This window comes from Myotis myotis, unplaced genomic scaffold, assembly GCF_014108235.1.
Source record: "Myotis myotis isolate mMyoMyo1 unplaced genomic scaffold, mMyoMyo1.p scaffold_m19_p_16, whole genome shotgun sequence".
In the NCBI taxonomy this organism is placed as follows: domain Eukaryota; kingdom Metazoa; phylum Chordata; class Mammalia; order Chiroptera; family Vespertilionidae; genus Myotis; species Myotis myotis.
The window spans coordinates 37,983,217-38,001,608 of record NW_023416320.1 but is presented as its reverse complement, the minus strand read 5'-3'; the positions used below and the strand labels follow the sequence as shown (position 1 = coordinate 38,001,608).

General features: G+C 39.1%; 1 protein-coding gene across 1 annotated transcript in view; it reads left to right on the top strand.

Annotated features, from left to right (window-relative positions):
- Positions 1-719: 719 nt before the first annotated feature.
- The window catches only part of EYA1 (EYA transcriptional coactivator and phosphatase 1), a 211,890-nt gene continuing 194,217 nt past the window's right edge, over positions 720-18,392 (top strand). The window contains exon 1 of the mRNA XM_036338508.1: positions 720-776. The gene's annotated coding sequence lies outside the window, so the exon portion shown is untranslated. The remainder of the gene's footprint in view (positions 777-18,392) is intronic.

Genomic DNA, 18,392 nt, shown 5'->3' with positions numbered 1-18,392 from the left:
ATACAAGTGCCTCTACCTTTGGAAGACATCTTTGATTTGGCATGTCCACTCTCTAATCATTTATAACTAGCATTTATTGAGGAGGTAATATGTGCCAGGCATTTTAGGTGGCTGAACTCATTGAGTTCTCATAATTACCCTGGGTGTAGTCATGATCAGAGCTAAGGCACACAGCCAGAATAGGAGAAGTTGAGATATACCTGCTCATTAAGCATAATAGTACTTGCTACCTTTCCCTTAGTACCTGTAGGTACTTAGTAAATATTTGTGGAATGAATAAATTAACAAATGGTCTTGCAACTGAGTTAATATTTGTTATGGGAAGGACTGACATGGCCCATTAAGTCTTACAGCTCTAGTTTCATGCCACTAACACCAGAATGAATGTCAGCAAAAAAAAATTTAAAAAAATGATGGAGGAGTCCAGTAAGTATTTATGAATGAATTAATTAGAAAATGTGAATCTGCCCTGAAGTTCAGGTCCCAGAATCATGGTCAAATGGAAAGACATTAAATAGCACTCAAGGTGTGTCCTGGGACACCAGCTGGATGATCAGCATCCCAATTAATATATAACTTTCTGTCAAAATTCAGCTTGAAACAGCCAACTCCTAAGTTTATTACATAACCCTCTCTTCAACTCTTAGAAGCTGGAATAACTACCTGCTCATAATCCTCTCCATTCATTGGAGACCAGACTCAAAGAGGAAAGAAGCTAATTGCAGGGAGCCAGGAACTTGAGAGGTGGTGCCTTGGAAGGAGCTGCGAGGAGATAGGTAAGCATGATGAGATGTAGTCCAGCTTCGGGGCACCTTGAATGATGAGCATGGAAAAGGGTGGTGACCTTTCTGAGTTTCGGCTTGACAGAGATATGTAGCCTCCACTGGCGCCGCTGATTTAGGGACTACGTAGGGTCCCTGTATCAAGATATTTCACCTCATCTTTGGGTCCCTGCTTGGCTGGCTCTTTGAAACCTGATGGATCCAGTGCAGCCTAGCTGGTTGAGTTTGACTCATGGCCTGTTCTGACCAATCCTTTCTTCTTCAAGGTTTGCCTCCCAAACTCCAGGTTTATGAATTTCTCTGACCTGTAGTGTCCATGAAGACATTTTCCAAACCACAATATACAGATTTGGCTCTTCCTTGCAAGTTTTGCCACGTTGTCATATATGCTGCAGCCAGAGTCTATCTCCTGATGTTCTCCTTCTGCCCCGGGCTCTCACTATGACTCAGCATCTCAGCCACATCAATTTACATGCCGTGCTTACTCCAGCTTTTCCTGTGCCCTCCACTCAATTCCCCACTCCTTCCTCTCCACCCATGCACACTCCCCACAATCCGGGCATCACTGTAGCAGCCCTCACATCCTTCATGGAGTCATCACCCATTATACCCTTTGCATTGATCAACCCTGATAGCACTTCCTGCCAATAGCACTCATTTTAATCTTATTAAATCTTGTAAGTGTCTATAATTCTTCCATGAGATGTTATGATCCTTGGGGTGAAGAGTTGTGACTTATGTCAATGGCATTCTTCAGTGCCCAGCACAATGTTATGTATATGGTAGTACATGTTTGAATGTATTTTATTTATTTATGTAGGTTATTTTTATGCATAAATATATAATATAAATTACTTTATTTAATTCACTAATGACCATTTGATTGTGATCAAGTTAGCTGGTTATGAGCTAAGGGGATTCTTGCATATTTTAGAGAGCTATGCATTATCGTATATATTTTAGAGATGGGGAAACTGAAGCCTCAAGGATAAGTTCCTGGTTATAAAGATTTTTCTTTATAAATTTGTTCCTGGTTTTAAATCTGGTACCAGGGAGAGCTAGAATTTGAACTTGGCTCTTTCTAATACTGTACACTGATATTTTAGTAGACGGGATAAATAACACGTCTTTACTGGAACTACTAGGATAGGATTTTTGAAATATTGTGCCTAGTGACACTACCCCCCAAAAAAGAAATACTGACTGAAACAATAGCTTTTCCTCAAACAATGGAAAAGTTTGGTAGCTTAAAAGCATATGCATATACTTTTAAAAATACATAGTGTATATGCATATATATATATATATGTGTGTGTGTGTGTGTATTACATATATATGCTATATATAAAGTGTATATACATTGAATAAATATACACACATATACACTAAGCATAATGTGAAATCATTCATGTCATAATTATAAAACTCAGGAATGTGATAAAGACAAAGTGTACACATTTCTAACATCATCATACTGTTTATTGAGGTAGTTTACAAAAAGGAGATAATGTAGTTAATTTTAAAGTCCCCCTGATGAGAGGTACTGTGTCTGAGGCAAGATGACCTCTCCTTTATTAGTGTGAATTTACCTTCAAGGCAAACATTTTTCAATCAACACTAATTTGCATATAATTCATCAAGAGAGAAGTGCAAAATAATTCTGTTTAAAGATTTCCCTTTGTTTTAAGTGTCATTAGCAGTCCCGACTAATCCGATTTTTCCAATCAGGTGCTTTTAGGAAATCTCTCTGAACTCGTCTGGAGGATGCTTTTATTCCTAAGTGTCCCATATTGCATTACAGCACAGCGGAGGGGCAGCCACTACAGATGTTTATGTGAAATGCAGTTAACACTCTGCCAATTCAGTTTTTATAGGGACACAATCAATTTTTATTCATTTAAAAACCAGAATGCTTTCTTTTATTGTGTGCAGTCTCTTCTGATTATATAGCTAAACAAATTATTTCTCTGTTTGTACTAAATGGAATTATTTCTGTTTGTACTAAATGGTACTATTGGGGAAGGGCAATGGTGTGGTCTAAGTGTACCATTTATACCTCAGGCAAATAAACAACGGTTCTCTCTTAGGTATGTTTCTTGCAATGGGTTATTGAAAACATATCCATTTTTAAGTTTTACTTATTTAAAACATATATCTTTTATTATTTTAGTAAGTATGCATACACGGAATGTAAACCTTGCAGTGGGTAGTCTGTGGACTATGTCATCGGATCTTACATTTCCCTAGAGTTTAATAGTTTATAAGCTGTCCTCATGGGCATTCTCTCACTTCATGTAAAATGCTTAGGTTTTGTTGTCAAGACTTGGAATATTCAGGTGTTCCATTGTTTTGCCAACATTCCTATGGCTCTACAAGTTTATTGTTCTTCAGTTTGAAAAAAATGCTTCATTAAATGTCAGTGCTCTTGAAAATATGTAGCACAAGACTTAGAGGACTAGTGTTCAAATGATCTTGGTGATGTGGGAGAAATACATTTATATATTGAGATATTTGAAATTCCATCAAGTGCAGTGGAAACTGCTAACAGTGGAGTGGAGAGACAGCACTAAAGCCGGCATTACCAACACAGCTTTAGACTCCTGGTGTATCTGAATCCACACATTGTTGGAGTGGGTTGCATATTGCTGAGAGGAGCCCTGGGTCAGGAGATTTCCTTAGGGGCTGATGCTCAAGGCAAAGACTATAGAACCTCTTCTTGGACTTGAGTAGATCCCCTTTCTGGGATAACACTAAATATATTCTTTTAAATTACAGATATATATATATATATATATATATATATATATATATATATATATGATTTAAGCAGCATGGAAAACATCATAAACATGGTTAGGAAAAAGTAGAAGAGTCTAAGAAATCTTCTGGTTTAACTTAATAGCTTTTATTTTTCTTTCAGAATTCTTATTTAAGTGATTGGATCATTTCCAGATGTGGCTTTATCCCCAAGATAAAACCTTTATTTTAAGGATGACTTTTTATTAAGCTTATATTCCAACTAGAGGCCTGGTGCACGAAATTTGTGCACAGGGAGGGTCCCTAGGGCTGGCTGGCGATCAGGGCTGATCGGGGCCTTCTGGCTTCCAGCCGGGGCCTCCCTAGGGCTGGCTGGCGATCAGGGCTGATCGGGGCCTTCTGGCTTCCAGCCGGGGCCTCCCTTTCCTGGCTGCCAGCTGCTGGCCAGGGCCTTCCTTTGTTCCACACTACCCCCTGGTGGTAAGTACACATCATAGCAAGCAATCAAACTCCTGAGGGGACACTTTGCATATTAGCCTTTTATATATAGATAGATAGATAATTTTAATAATTGAAAGGAAGACAATGAATCTATATTTATCAATTTTATTTCTGAAGCAATTTATGTGTTCAATAAAGCATCATAATGGCCCCAGACCACTACCTATCAGCTGCTAAAAAAGAAGCCACATGTACTCTGCCCTCAAAATGCTCACAATTTATTTGGGTTGCACTGAAATGACAAACAATAAAGGCCTGTTAGAAGTATAGTGTTGCTATGAGAAGAGATGTCATAGGCAGCTGTGATTATGGATCATGTAAGTGAAATTATATAAAGAGAGTGAGCTCACAGAAGAACCACTGTGGGTTGGAAAATCTAAGAAGGCTTCCCAAATCCTTGAATGATAGGAATTGGATAGATAAGAAGCAAAAATCTGGGGAAATTGACTTTGCTTACTTGCAAGATGCATTTGCCTCAGTTTCAGAACTGTGAAATTTTTAATGAGTCTATGAAAGGGAAACTGCATGGGCATGTGTAGTGTCTGTGTGTGTGTGTGTGTGTGTGTGTGTGTATGTATACTATTGAGTAAATGTGTATATGTGTGTATGTACATACACGCAATTTTTACTTAAATGGCACTTGCTTTGGTAAAATTTCTTTAAGGGAACTTGGATTGCCTCTTTAAGTATATTTAGGCTTTATTTGCACATATACTTTTGCTAGAAATTACACTCAACTCTTTTGTTTAATATGCCAATTTAGCAAAACCTTTCTGATAGCCAAACTGTTTTTCTCTGTGTCTTGCTGCTGGGCCATTGATTTATCCCTGACAATCAATACTATCTCACATCTATCTGTATTTAGTTAGAAGCTGAGCAACTTCACAGTTAAAATGTATGACATTCTTAGTGAGGTAAGGTAGCCATACTTCTGAAGAACCTGTTTCCTTGGCAACCTTCTTCAACTTTCTAAGTAACCTCGAATTTTTTTTCTTTGTGTAAAAAGTCTGTGTTATTACACTTGTTTTTTACCAAGAGAACCATATGTGAACAGCTTTTCAGGTTAAATTAATGCCATTGCTTATAAAACTTTTCCTTCTGCAAAAATTCTCTTATCATCAAGGTAATGTGCAAAGAATGTCCTTTGAGAGACAGGTTTACAGAACACTAAAATGCTTTATTCCTTACACATATTTCATTACTATAATTAAGTGAGCATTGGCGTACCTACATGTATGACCTTATGTGCTAGGTGCTAAAGCATGTCATTTCTCAAGTTTCAACTTGCAACTAAAATATCTAGAAAATTATTAATATTATTAGGAGTGAGTAATAGGCATGTAAATATTTGAATATACATTTAATGGCAACTCCATCCTTCAGTTGCTTAGGCCCCCAAGCTTGGAGTTATCCTTGATTTTGTTTTTCCCTTCATACGCCATATCTCACCCATTAGCAAAATCTGAGCAGTCTGCCTAGAAAACATACCCAGAACTGACCACTTCTCAATAGCTCCTCCACTACAACCACAAGCTACCACCAGTCCCCAGTTGGGTTACTGACATAGCCTCTGAACTCCCTGCTCGCCCCTGCTTTGTTCTATTCTCTACAGCCAGAAGTGTCCCCCTTACAGTGCAAATCCAATATTGTGCTTCCTCTGTTCAGAACTCTCCATGGCTTCCCACCTCACTCAGAGCAACAGCTAATGGCCTTCAAAGCACTGAATGCTCTGGCCGCCATGTTCCTTGCCAACATGAACTCTTTCTCTCTCTTCTTGCTAACTCTGCTTCAACCATGCTGGCTTCTCTGTGGTTCTCCAGATCCACTGAGCACACGCCCAACTGGGGTCTTTGCATTTGCTATTGCCATTTTCTAGAATATTCTTTCTCCTAAACATCCCCATGGTGTGTTCCCTTTCCTGTTGCTGATCCTTGCTAGCATGGCTCTTTCTTGGTGAAACTTTACTTGCCTTTGTCTCCATTTCCCATTTAAATTGCAGCTTTTAAGTTCCAGCAGGGAACTATTGTTTCTGTTGTACTGACCACCATCAAATGAACTAGGCTTTTCCCTTGTTTGTTTTATGCCTCTCTTTCTAGTTGAAGGTAAGATCCATGCAAGAAGAATCTGTGTCTGTTATAAAACTGAGACTAGTGGAGTAGTTAGAATTATACTCCATGCAATGTAAATAGCACCCAGATATGTGGAGGCTGGGACCATCTAGGAAATATGAGTAGATCAGACTAGTTGAATGGAAGGGTCTTATCTGACAGGTTGCCAAATTTAGACTTCATAAAGTATTAGAGGAGCCTCTGAAAGTTGTGATTAGATGGGCAATATATACATAATAATACCTTTGGACAAACAATATGGTAGAAATGTGTGGAGTGCTTTTGGAGATGGGAATGAGATGAGTACCCTGCAGAATTTATTCAGTAGTCCTGAATTTCCTCAAAAGAAAAGACTTGTGGTTAAATAAGTTATATTATGTGTTCTTGGGGAAGCACAGTGCAAATTAACATATTTAAAAGGCCTTAAGCACTTCCTCAGTAAAAACACCTATTTAATTATGCTTAATCCTGTGTTTCCTACACTTTTCTAACCCTGGGACCTTTTTTTTGGGGGGGGGGGAGGTGAGGTATTGAGGTTGACAGAGTAATATCTCTAAACTAGAGGCCTGGTGTACAAAATTCATGCACTCAGGTGGCAGGGGTTCCTCAGTCCGGCCTGTGCCCTCTCACAGTCTGGGAGCCCTGTGATTGATCGTCCTGCAGAGCGAGACCCTGTCCACCCACCGCAGCCCGCTGGTTGGTGGCCTGGGTCACCCTCTTTGGGGCGACCACGGAACCACCCAGTTGATCACGCCACTGGCCAGTGGCCTGGGCTTATCTCTGTGAGGTGATCATAGAGTGATGGTGGGGCCCTCTAATCAATCACTTCGCACCTGCCTTGGCTGGCCTTGTGCCACTGGGTATCATAGCATGGTCATTCTGACGGTCATTCTGCATACATATTAGGCTTTATTGTATAGAGTGTCCTTGGAATTAGTCATCCATAGAAGAGTGACTTCAGGAATTGCTAGTTTAGGCTTGTGGACCCCATCAGAGTGGTGGAAAAGGGAAGCGAAAGAAAATATTGGAATCAAGAGACACTGCAGAGGAAGAGTGTTGACACGATCTCTTAGGGAGTCATCGAGAAAGATGCTCACTGAATGATTATAAAGTTCAGAGGAAGAGAGATAGGAGATTCTTCTCCCCTGCCTTTCTTTTTCCCTTTGCACTTAACAGAGGACTGAGAACATGACACATAAACATCCAATAGGAATGAATAGATTTCTTGTCTAATATCTGAGTTAATACTAATGAGAGGACTAGTTAGATATCACATTCTAAGCTATCATAACTATCAAATCGAGACTAAAAATTTCCTCCTATGTCTTAGACATTTGGGGGTGTCTACCTTGATCTGCAAAGGCCTTACCCATGTAGTTAAAGCCAAGTTCTCTCATCCCATGTTCTTAGGTTCTGTGGGTTTTGCTTCAGCTTCCTCTTCTGCTGGGGTCCAACCCCAGCAGGTCCAGGGGTCCCCAAAGGTGTGGACGGAGTCGGCGAAGAAGGAATGACATGGAGACAGCGTTCAGTTGATCAGCAGCCTAGCCAGGATCTCTAGCCAGGATCTCCAGCCAAGTTCTGGTCTGGATCTCCAGCGAAGTTCTGGTTAGGATCTCCAGCCAGGTTCTGTGTCCATGTTCTCTTGCTAGGTTCTCCAGCCAGGTTCTGTAGCCATGTTCCCTCGCTAGGTTCTCCAGCCAGGTTCAGTCACCAGGTTCTAGTCAGGTTCTCTTGCCATGTTCTATCCAGGTTCTGTAGCCAGGTTCTGTCTCTAGGTTCTTCAGCCAGGTTCTCTCGCTAGGTTCTGTCTCTAGGTTCTGTTGCCAGTTTCTGTCCAGGATCTTTTGCCATGTTCTCTCCAGCGAAGTTCTTCTGTCTCTAGGTTCTGTGTAGGTTCTGTCTTCTAAGTTCTGTCTCCTGTTGTCTTGTTACATCTGTATTTATACCAGTTGATTCCAATCCTATCAATCTCTATTCCAAAGGTTAGGGCGTTTCTTATCTCCAATCCAGGGAGTAAAGATTATGTAGCTTAAGCATGATCGTTCGTAGTTAAAGTGATTAATTACCCGACTGGCACTTAGTTAACAGGTTTTATTCCCTCCCTAACTTCAGGGGAAAATCCCTACCTGGGGAAACAACCTTTCTCAGAGAGGAGACCCTGGTCAAAACACACAGCGCCAAGAAGGTGAGCAAACATATCAAGAACAGTATGCCATATACACCAGGTCCCTTGAAACAGCAAGGATGGACCAGCTCCTGGCACTCTTCTCTTCCAGTTTATTTCTAATTGTCTGATGTTTGGTTGTTTCTTATCTTCTCCCACTGTACCTTTTGGGCTTGGTCTTAAAGGGACAGGTAGCTTTGGAATGCACTGACGAGGATTCTGTTCTTACCGTCTGGCTTCTTCATGTCTGGCTGCTTCAGGAACCTTTACAGCCCCAGCCCCAGTTGGTTTCAGGAATAACAACCCCTTGGCCAGCATCCAGATGGGCTGGCTCCAGCCTCCCCTAAGAGAATGAGTTATTTTCCTGGTTATTTCTAGGCATGACTCAACCGGATGTTCTTAGCCCAAATCAGGGATGATGATGCAGGGCACTATTCCAAGCAGTATTGATCCATGATTTCCATCTTATTCTTATCTCTTCTCTTTTTCAAGATGTTAATACAGGTTTCTCAGTATTCATTTACCTAACTTATTTGATTGTCCTACTGGATTCTCAGGATAGTCTTTGCCCTTAGGGACAGACTTCCAGGCCTGCCACTGACTGGCTGTGTGTGACTCTGGGCAGTGTATTGCCCTCTCTGAATATCACTCTCCTGCAAATGTTGCATGAGGATAGAAATTATTGTATCTTAATAATATCTCCCTTATGCTTACAGAAGGATCAAATGAGATAATACATGTAAAGTATTTAGCAGAGTTGCTGGCACAGCTTGTTCGATAAAGGATAGTTATTATTGGACTCTCAGAGAAAATAAAACCTGTGAATTAAAGTTTTTACTATAGGATAATTACATTTTAAGTAAAATATATATATTTCTTTCCAAGTTATACAGTGGCTCAGGCTATCCTAACAATCGTTGTTGCTTCCTGGGTACTTATAAGCTATTTTTACAAACACCAAAATGTGGTTTTTGCCCAAATGATTTAAAAGAAAACTTATTTCGGAAAACCATAATAACTGTTAGATTTATAGATCACCTTTTTAATCAGTAGGAATGATATAATAGTAGTGACACACATACAAGAACCATGCTCTCTACACAAAATATCCCACTCCCAATAAATACGTGTATCAAATCATGTTTGTCCATCTGAACCTTACACAATGTTACATGTCAATTATATCTCAGAAAAGCTGCAAAACATGCCAAAAGGTCAGAAATTCTATCAGGAAATAAATGAGTCATTTTCCATGAAATGGAATGACAGTTTCTTCGTCACCTTCACCTCTCTATTCAATAAATATTTTTGAAGGCCCCATATTTACTGAGAGCCCAGTATGAGTCAGGCTTTGTTTTTCCATCTATAATATTTTGAACAATTCTTCAAATTAAGTAAGTGATCTTTGACAAAGATCTAGTTAATTCTGGGATTGATAATGTCTGCGCTGCTTTTTCAGTCACAAGATAACTCAACATTTCTATTATTATCAGGTGCTTACCAATGTAGAATATTATTTTAATTTGACCTAAATTATCTAAAATACAAAGATTTTTATTTCAATGATATATTTATCAACATTTTTTAAGTGTGCTTAAAAATATTTTTTTTCTTTTTCTAATCAAGTTAAATTTGTACTTGGGTGATTAAATATCTCTAATCATTTACTAACATGAAAATGGTTTTGCTTGTAGTTAGATGCAATTTATGGAGGAAAATCTGTCAGATATGCCTTATAAATCTAAAAATTATTTTCTGTCCCTTCAAGGAAATACGTGTCCAAGTTTATTTGTTAATTTCAATGAGCTAACACTTTCAAGAAAACAAAGGAAATGTTTGAAAAATGATGACTTTGACATTCAGGATAAATTATCTATGCAAATGAGTCTGGCAGAACGAAGCTGTCTGAGGCATTCCACTGGAGCTATTTTGAACTGATTTTCCCTCCTTATAGAAGGTGACCAAATCCTTCCATCAAAGGGGCTAATACCAATAACTCACTTTCAAGCTCCGTTTTCCTGGGCCTCCCTGCAGACAGGACTGAGGGCCTCTGGGGCATTTGGGTTCAGCGAAGTCTAGTTGAATAATTGTAGAAAATAAACACCCCTAGGAAGTATGGAAAAGGTGAATGGTAGTAAAATGTTATTAAACTTAGGGATTTCAGCTTTCTCCCGGGTTTCTCCTGGCATGTTTCAAAGGAAATGCCACAATGACGCTGAGGCTTTTTAAGTCCCGTGCTGAACTTGCAATGGTATTAGAAAGGAAAGCCATTGTGAAATAGAAAAAGAAAAGAGCAGTTAGGACACTTTAATGAACACTTGAATGTACCTCAAATGAAAACCAGATGTTCTTTGTTAAATTTAACAGCGTTTCTTATTCAGATTGAGGTAACTAGACGAGCCAGTGGGGTAGAATTGGCTACAGCAGGATCTTGTTCTAGGAAAGTTTGTGTATTTTATGTTATTCTGTAGAGAGAGAGAATTTCTACCAGCTTTTTTTCCATATTCAGATAAAAGTGGGCATTTGGAAGTTAAACCTGAGAGATTGATTTTATTCATGTAATTGTTTGTATTACTATTTTTTTTCTATACAAAGGAAGTCCTGTATGTTTTAAATTCATGAGAGAGTTTTAGTTTTTGTGAGTATTGCATGAATCTTATTCTGGCATTTCATTCGTTGTTTTGTGTGTTTTTTTTAAATGTATCATTGAAATACAATAATATAGGTTGGCATTAATGTTTTAGAGCAGCAACTGATGTTGTATTAAATACATTTTATTAACACCCTCTCCCTTGTAATAAATGTTTATGCACACCTCACTGTGATACGCCCCTTCCAAAAAGCCCTCATTAAACAAAGCCTTTTCTGGACAATTCATTTCAGTCCATCAGTCAGTGGTACATTCTCCTCTGCACCAAAAATGTGCTCTCCTATCTCAACCGATTCATGCAATGGAAACATGGTCACAAGCCAGTACAGACTCACCACAAGACTCTTTTATGAAAGTATAAATTATATTACTACTCCAGCTCTAACAAGCTTTGAGATACACTAGGTTTCCCTGGTCCCGGGGTTTTTTTCTGCTTTTTTGTTTTCAGCAAATACGTTGAACTTCACCTGGCATCCTATTTACCCACACATGTGCTGCAGAGGACTATGATAACGAGCAAGAAAAAATAAAGTCAGAGGAAATAATAATTGGGTATAAAAGGAGACACATTCTTGGCCCACAACAAGGTGAGAGAAATATGTGATTTATTCAGCAGCCTTCAATGAGGCAACGAGAGGCATACAGACCATTCAGACTGTACTCAGTTGCTCTGAGTGGAGGTATCTTCTTAAATGTCCCAGGCCTGTTTCTGTCTATGTCCGTTTTGGTGCCTGGGAAATTTATGCTCTCTTGTTCTTAATCTTTATCATTTAAAAAGAAAACCCATGACACAAAACTGCACCCAGGTCACGAAACAGCAGGGGAGACTATAGAATAAGCTAAGCAAACAATGCAGGAAGGAAAGCAGCCACAAGCCTGTAGTTCAGCAGGGCCAGCCTCCTGGAAACTCCCATCTGAGCAACATCAAGGCCAACTTCAATATCCAACAAGAGATCGGCAAAAAGAAAAACAACAACAAAAACCCAAATCACAATGTTTCGAGAGGACAAAAATCATAGCCCCAAAACCACATCTAAGTTTACGTCAGCCACACTGAAGAAGGAAAGGAAAGAGTAGTTCAAAGCCAACCAGCTTAATATTCTGCTAGGAATCGCATGAGTCTCGCCAGTTGTAATCCTGATTTATTCTATTACACAACATTCCATTTCATGCAATTTTTAGGTCATGGCTTCAGATTTCTCATCCTGAGTCTTCTTCCTGTATTTTTTTGTTTGTTTGTTTGTTTGTTGTGTGTGTGTTTTTTCTGTTCTCCTTTAGGAATCTTTAGGGTTAATGTGTAAATTCTGTGTTTTAAGTAGGACAAAATTTTCAGTGGTACCCAAAAAGTCATTTTCTCAAAAACAAATCTTTATTTTAGAAAAAAACAAACAAACCATCCAGCAACTAATAATTCAGAGTTCCACCACTGCAATACTAAAGGAGCTTAGATTTGAGAATTTATTTTTCATTTATAAAGCAAAATGGTAAGTTATTGATATATTATGAAGCTTTGAGATCTCTATCTTGCAAACGTGGTTGTTTAAATAATAGGAGGGGCATTCTAGAAAGGACAAAGAACCCAATCAAGATGTCAGCTGTCCCTCTCCAAATCAAGGCAGAAGCCTAGTGCTCTGTAAGAGCCGCCTTCTCCTAGACCTGGTCAGGGCGTATCTCTGTATTGTCCGCTATTGGTGATTTCCTGCACACCTCATCCTCCCCAGACCCCCGCCCCCACTCTTTCTCCCTCTGAACTCTAGTGACACTTACTTGGCATGATTCCTTGGCAAATGGTACATCAAATACATCTTGTACATCTGCTGTCCCGCCATCCACTTGTGGTTCCTCTGCTTGTTGAGCTCTTACAACCTGAGGATGCATCACCTGTAAATGATAATTCTACTTCTCTTGTTGATGTCTCCCTGTGCAAAGGAACAGATTGCAATTGAACGTTTTCTTAGAAGTTACAAAAGCACATTATTAAGAGCTATGTTTTGCATCCTGTGATTAAATAATAAAATTACCTACAGCAGTTTAAGCCAAACTGAAGTATTTGATTAACTTATAAGTGCATACTCTTGTTTTTATTCACCATTATAAAATATCTACCAGAACGAATAATATCATATTTCCCCCCTTACTCTCTCTCACTGCCCTAATCCTGCAAAACATCCCAGCAAAAATAAATATGAAGTTGTATCATATCAGATTCAGCCTTAGGAGGATGATATGTCTTGAATCAGGACCTTCTCACCTTTTCTGCCCTCTCAGGCTGTTGGACATCCAGCCTGAAGCTGAGATTAGCTCAGAGCTTCTCCTCCAGGTTCTTTGCCTATCGTTTGCAGTGCCTTACCTCAATGCTGGCTGGTCTACTGGCTCGCTGGAACACTGTCCTCTCTGCCTATTCCAAATGCATGCTTGTTAGAATACTGAGGCATGATTCCAGTGACAACAAAGCAACAAGTACATCCATCTGCAGTCACACATGCAGGCACACTCACAAATGCACACACACGAATACATTAAGGATTAAATAGAGAACTCACTTTTAAAAGCAGATGCCTTTCTGTGGTCCAAGAATGTTCAAATCTGGATAGGAATCAGGTCCTTATAGACATTAAGTTTCTTAGGCAAGCTTTCCCACTCATCAGGTGTGCACTGAAGATACTTCTCCCCATTGTGTGTGTGTTGCAAGGGGGAATTTTTATTTATTATTTATTTATTTATTTATTTATTTATTTATTTATTTATTTATTTAATATATTTTTATTGATCTCAGAGAGGAAGGGAGAGGGAGAGAGATATAGACACATTAATGATGAGAGAGAATCATTGATTGGCTGCCTCATGCATACCCCCCTCCCCCACTGGGGATCGAGCCTCAAGAGGGATTTTAAATCACATTTCACTACATGTAATACTTTAAATTAATGTGAAAATGTCATTGGCTTATTGAAAAGTGAGAACTTTTTTTTGGATTTGGAGCATTCATTAGCATAGTTTTTATAAATTATATTCTACTGTTTTAAATTTTACTGTTTGCTTTCTCAACTTCTCCTTCTTTAAGAAATTGTTTTCAATGTGCATTTTTCCAGAAACTATGTAGAGAATGACCCAGGAAGCTCTTCTTTCCTCCTTGGATTTCTACAGGGTTTTCTCTAAGAGTTTTGGTGATGGTTTCTACCAGTAGCCTGATGTCACTGCTCCGAGTTAAGAGGCTAGGACGGTAACCCGGCAGGCCATAGGAAACCATCCATCAGGCCGGGTCAGGACGGACACCCGGAATGTCACAAAAGACATCTCACCTTGTGCAAAGAAAAAGGAAAACCCTTAGCTGGCAGAACGTTCAAGGGGCACTAGCATCGATCACATACAGCAGAGAGGGAAAAGGCGCAGATGCAAACATAGCCTTCCGCAGCTGCGCAGGTAAGATGGCGTACGCTAGTTCTGCCAGCTCAGTGAGGTGAACGTTCCCAGTCAGAACAGTTCTGTCTCTAATGCATTTTTATTTAAATGGGCTTCATGTTTTATCAAAGCGAGTCTTGGATTTGGGGGAACTTACATCTTCATATAAATATACCATAAATGATGTATGTTCGTGGATGTAAAAACCCAAGATTCTTCTTAGGCAAAGCATCTGAGGATGTTTGAAGTGCAATGTTAGAATTTTATTTTATTTTTTTATTTTTATTTATTTTTTTTACATTTTTTTTTTTGATTTTTTACAGAGAGGAAGGGAGAGAGATAGAGTTAGAAACATCGATGAGAGAGAAACATCGATCAGCTGCCTCCTGCACATCCCCCACTGGGGAAGTGCCTGCAACCCAGGTACATGCCCTTGACCGGAATCGAACCTGGGACCTTTCAGTCTGCAGGCCGACGCTCTATCCGCTGAGCCAAACCGGCTTTGGCCAATGTTAGAATTTTAGAACCAACGATCATGCTTACTTTTTCTGAACTTTATTGATCATCATTACTATCTGAATCACTGAATTTTGACTTGCAAGGACCTAAGTGTGTTGTAGTAATGAATATATTAACTAGCGATCTTGATCTGACTGTAACAGTTGCAGAAATTTGATTGCTTTTGTGATTTTTGAGAAGTACATTTCCTTGGCAATAGTCCATTATTGAAAAATCCTAGGACCTCAAATAGGAGGTAACCAGGAAGCACCTGTAGCAGGTGATGGGTGTCTCTTGGGTACTTTCATCAAATTTTTTGTTTTATACTTGAAAGTAGCAGGAAGCTTGAAACTTTGCTAAGTAGGAGGCAGTTTTTTGAATATATGAAGTTGTTATTTAACGTCACCCTGAAGTTACAAAAGAAAGAGAAACATTAGCAAAAGACAAGGGAGCAAAGTAAAAGCAGTTCACCTGGCTAGGAAGTGATCCTACCCTGCTCCTGAGACCCGTATCTATCAGTGGTTTTCAGGTCTTGCTTATACATTTTCTGGAATGTGTTCCTTTGAATTAAGCGTCTTCTGTAGTTTTCTGTTAACTCTTTTATGAAAAACAATGTGGACATACAGGGAAAAATTATTTCATTAGACAAGCTCAAATAAATTAGAAGTATTGTGTGTTTGAATCCCATTAAATAAAAACACCGAATGAGACATTTGTTCCTTTCTTATCTGTCATGGGTCACTCATCCTATATACCGAGATACAGTCAGCAACGTGAACAAAATGGGGTTAACTAAACAGGAAAAACAATGTAATATTAGACATTTGTTGAAAATTATTACTATTATTTGGATATCCTAAAGAAATAAAATCAATTTAAGTATGGCTTTCCCTTGAAAATTTGAAGAATAAAACCCTAATATTAAGATAATATTCCATTAGAATGGGATGGGTCAGAGAACATAAAAGATAAAAATGTTTCAAGAACAATAATGGAAGCCATGTTCTAACTAGGGACATTGAAATGAACATCAGACTGGTCCGTACTGTTATTGTTGGGAGAAATATTTCAGATGTTTAAGACAGTATGTTATTGTTGCTACTTAAATCCAGTCTTTAAGAATTCTTTTGTTAGCCTAGTTTTGTCCTGTAACAGCTCTGAACTTTGGATTGGTAGCAAGGACATCCCTCACCCCAATCACAACAATATGAAAACATGATGCTTTTCTGAACAAGAGTACTTGACAGCATTTTATAGTAAAGGAAAAAAGCACATACTTCAAATATATGTTTTAAAGAATTTAGATTCTGATTTTGCTGTTTATCTTTGCGATCTTGGATGCATTTCTGCAGGTGTCCGAGTTTAGAGTTTTCATGTAAAATGAGACTAATCCTATTTGTCGTGTGGCATTGTTTCTACTAAAGGTAGGTGTCTGTATATAAGTTCCTGCCCCTGAGAATGCACTGGCAACCACAGCCAAAGACAAAACCCTACTTACGACCGGATTCGCAGTGAGTCTGCCTTCGGCATTGCACTTTCTATGCCTGAGAAACAACTGAAGCAAATATTCTGCCGCTGGAAATCATTCTCATTACCAAGGACCAGGAACCAATATACAAGTTTTTGAGGACACAGCAGTTCTAGAAAACAAAACCCTCCGTGTCTCCAGATGGAGAATGGATTAGAAAAGTTGTCCAAAACATCTCTCCTTTCCCCAGGAAAGCTCACCAGATGATGGACTTCTTTGTAAAACAGATCAAAATCAAACTTGAAAGCATCCTTATCAAAGCAAAGTATTTTTTTTTCCAGAAGCATTCTAAAGAAAGGGTGTTTATGGCATAATACATTTCCAGATACAGAATTTTCATCTTTACTTTAAGTGAAACCAAGCATGTAGATTAAAAATATCTAAAAGGAGGTATCTGACCACTGCAGAAAAATGGATCTCATTTAAAAAATTGATAGTTGTAGGCAATCACTTGTCTCAATACCATCCAATGTCCCTAGAATATTGATGCCAGTGCTCTTCAAATCTTAGGATACCCGTTGCCCCATATCAGCCATGTCCCCCCTCCCCACCCTACGCACACACTTTGCACAGACGCATACACAGGGACACCACAACCCATTATTCATTTTGCAGGTGCAGCAGTAGCAGCTGCCGAGAGCACATTAGTTCAGTTTCAGGTACCTTTTTGGCATCCCATATGTCTTCACTGAAGGTTAGCAGGAAAGGGGGAAGTTTGCAGGAGGCCGAGAGAAGGGCTGGATAAAGCCAATTCACTGTATTTGTGTAACCTGCGGTTGACCTCCGTCGCCATCAAACAGCCCTTCAAAGAGCTGCATCATTTATTTCCTCAACCTTTTAGGACTTTCCATCCACAGAGTGCCCCTCCCCACCACACACACACTTGAGCTTGCAGTGATGGATATCAGTTTTGAGAAACACTGACTATTACATCACCGTCATTAAAAAAAATTCCTTTTGGCAGGTTAGTGTGGTAAATAAACCTTAGACTAGCACTCAGAAAACCTGGATTTTCAAGTTCTGCAATTAAACAGTTGGATGGCCTTGAGCAAGTCGCTGTTCTTGGCCTTGAGTTTCCTCATTGTAAAGTGGAGTAGTGAGACTAGATGTCTATATATATATATTCATTTCCACAATTCTGTATTTCTATGATAAATTCCTAGGCAGGAGATTCTTCCGAGCTTCAATGGAATTCATTGCTGCAGCACCAACATTAAAGGAACTGATTGATCACCCGTGAGGAGTGAAGTAGGGACCACTGCTCATCCATCTCCTTGTCCCTGACTGAAAACAAGGAGTTTCCCTGTAAACAAGGTGCCTCTCTTCCAAGACTCGGAGAGCCCCATGACTCAGGTTTCAGGGGCTGGACCATTTGCCCCAGATATAGACCTAGCACACTGAGGGCCAACGGGTTAGTTCTGTGGTGTTCTAAATGCAAATTTGAACAGTCACTGATTGAAGTATGTTTAACTTTTTAAAACATGAAGTGTGTCTGGTCTACACATTATTTGCCATGCTACTGGTAGGAAAAGAAATCTGCCTGGACCAGCTGGCTCAAATTTTGTGGAGTTTGCACCTTTGCCTCTCACAAAACGATGCTTTTAAAAATAATATCTGATAGAAGAATGATGCCTTTCACCATTCATATTAATTCATAGCTGATCACCTGTAACAGATAACTACTTAGACTATGATTTTACTATGCCAGTCTGGCTAAGTGCTTCGGGAGACTTGAAGCACAAACTCTGCTCACTCAAAAAGCTTGTTAATGGGTCCCTCATGACTCAGCTATCAATTTTTTAGTATCAGATATACATGCTGTAGCCATTATTACTTTCACTTAGAGCCAGATCTGACCTGACTGTACATCAGCTTATGAGATTTTATTTATTTTCACTTGAGTAGTAGAGAAAATTGAGAAATAATGGTGCATAGAAAAAATATATATTTTAATAAAAACTTCCAGTGTAATATTATGAGTGTAGCTACTTTGTCTTTTAAA